The sequence below is a fragment of the Diaphorina citri genome, unplaced genomic scaffold (assembly GCF_000475195.1).
Source record: "Diaphorina citri unplaced genomic scaffold, Diaci psyllid genome assembly version 1.1 scaffold2260, whole genome shotgun sequence".
Classification (NCBI taxonomy): domain Eukaryota; kingdom Metazoa; phylum Arthropoda; class Insecta; order Hemiptera; family Psyllidae; genus Diaphorina; species Diaphorina citri.
The window spans coordinates 5,132-7,273 of NW_007379685.1; the positions used below are offsets into that span (position 1 = coordinate 5,132).

Genomic DNA, 2,142 nt, shown 5'->3' on the forward strand with positions numbered 1-2,142 from the left:
TAGCGGGCTTTAGCTTCTCTCTTCCTTCTGTCCTATCCTCCTCTTTCGGTCGCAAGGCTCTTGCTTGTAATAGGGTAGTCCTATTTTAGGCCCGGGCCCGCCCTTAGCTTGGGCGCCGGATCGCGAATGTTCCGGTCTGCGTGATGGTTGACTCGATTGATCCGACCGGGGTTCAACAATTTTTACTGCAATTTGGGAAAGTCCTTTTTTTTTTTTTTTGGTGTGACTGGGGCAAACATGTGTGCCCTTTCCGTTTCTTCCTCTTGAAAAAAGGGGAGAGAAGAAGAGTGTTTGAATGATACTTAAAAACTCGTCGAGAAAACTTAAGGCCAAAGTAGAAGAAACCGTAACTGCAGCTCCCTTTACTCTAGCTTGGTGCTCCCGTAGCCCCATATCGGAGGCAAGTACACTGGCCCGTAACACAGAGACATATCTCTCTCTTTTGTTTTCTCTGATCTGATAATATAATAATTATTATCACCCGAATAAATATGACGAGCGTATCCTGACATTCAGGGAAATGAGGTCGTCATCCACTATGATAATAACCCTAGTTTAAGAGTTTATATATAACCTCCCCTATTTTAAGGCTATGAAACCGACCCCCTAAACTGGGTGCGGGGACGGACAAATGGGTCCGCCTCCGCGGACTGGTGATGTGCGTGGCTCCATCCCACCACAAGCGACATCCACCAAGTCAACATTATCACATTCCATCATTCATTTACCTAATGGTGTGCGCGCACGAACAGGGTCCTGGGTAATAATTTCTACCCCGTCGTCTCGTCTTTCCGACCTATGTAAGTAGGTCTTACTTTTAGACCGACCTCACTTCTCTTTTGTATTTCATCTTAAATGTCATGTACCAGGAGACATCCGGTTTTGCTTTTTCTTTATTTGTAACTTCTACTCGTACAAAATTGTAAACCGTTCTCATGTTTTACTTTCTATGTTTACAATTATGACCTTATCGAGGGTCGTAAAGTTACGAAAATATCATACAGAATAGAACTTCAAAACCCCTATATAACGATCATTTAGATCAAAGAAAAAAAACCAGGTTAAGTGTTCTCGTGACCTCAAAACCTCATAGTAACGATCAATTTAGACAAAAAAAAAAAAAAAAAAAAAAAAAAAAAAGTTAAGTGTTGTTCTGACGTCTCTTTCTGAATGGCGACCACATGCCTGTCTATTGAACCGTAGCCCCCAAATTCCGAGTCGGTACGCAGCATCGGGTTGGTACGGACACAGAGGGTTAGGTACGTGGCCTTATAGTCGACTTTATTTTTTATAACTTATATCCATTCATTCTTTTTTTTTTTTTTTTTTTTTTTTTTTTAGTATCGGTAAAGTAAAACATCGTTACTTTTGCGAAGTAATTGTTTCGGGGGGAAAAGACCATAGCAGTTACAGTTCCCCCTGTCAAACCTCTTTTTTTTTTTTTTTTTTAAAAAAAAAAAACATAAATCTCATTATCTTTGGGGCGATATAAGGGTTTAACGTCACTTTCAATCAACACCTTAGGTCTTCTCATGACGTGGGTTTTACCCACCATTCGGCGACCAGCTACCCGCCTCCTCAATTTAACCTCACCCAGCCTGAGTGGAGCCGGGAACCCAGCAGCACGCGATTCCCCGGATGGTCACCCATCCATGTACTAACCACGCGCAAAGTTGCTTAACTTCAGTGATCCGTGGGGAACTGGTGCATTCAACGTGCTATCGCCGCTGGTGTCAGTGTTTTTAGTCAGCCTCTCAATCAGCCCCTAAGTAGGGTGATCGCTTTGGGCTGACATTTGGTTTTGGCTACAAATTTTCCAAGTGGATGCCCTTCGCACTCAACTTTTGCTGTTTCTTTAGCAAGGGAAATTCAGGCCAGTATCCTTCCTGTTTAAAGTCCCCCAACCAGACTTCTACATAGTACGAATTATTATTATTTTTTTTTAAGAGGTTTGACAGAGGGAACTGTAACTGCTATGGTCTTATCGTCCCGAAATCGAAGAGAGAAGGAGGAAGACAGGACAGGAGAAAGCCAGCCGTTCCGAGAACGAACATCATCCCATCAGGATAAAATCCGCCCCGGGCGGGAATCGAACCCGCGGCCTAGCGCTTACAAGGCAGACGCGCTACCAACTAAGCTAAC

At 43.4% G+C, this 2,142-nt stretch overlaps 1 pseudogene; it reads right to left on the minus strand.

The window, feature by feature from the left end:
• Nucleotides 1-1,614: 1,614 nt before the first annotated feature.
• On the minus strand, nt 1,615-1,732 carry LOC113471294 (annotated as a pseudogene).
• Nucleotides 1,733-2,142: the final 410 nt, after the last annotated feature.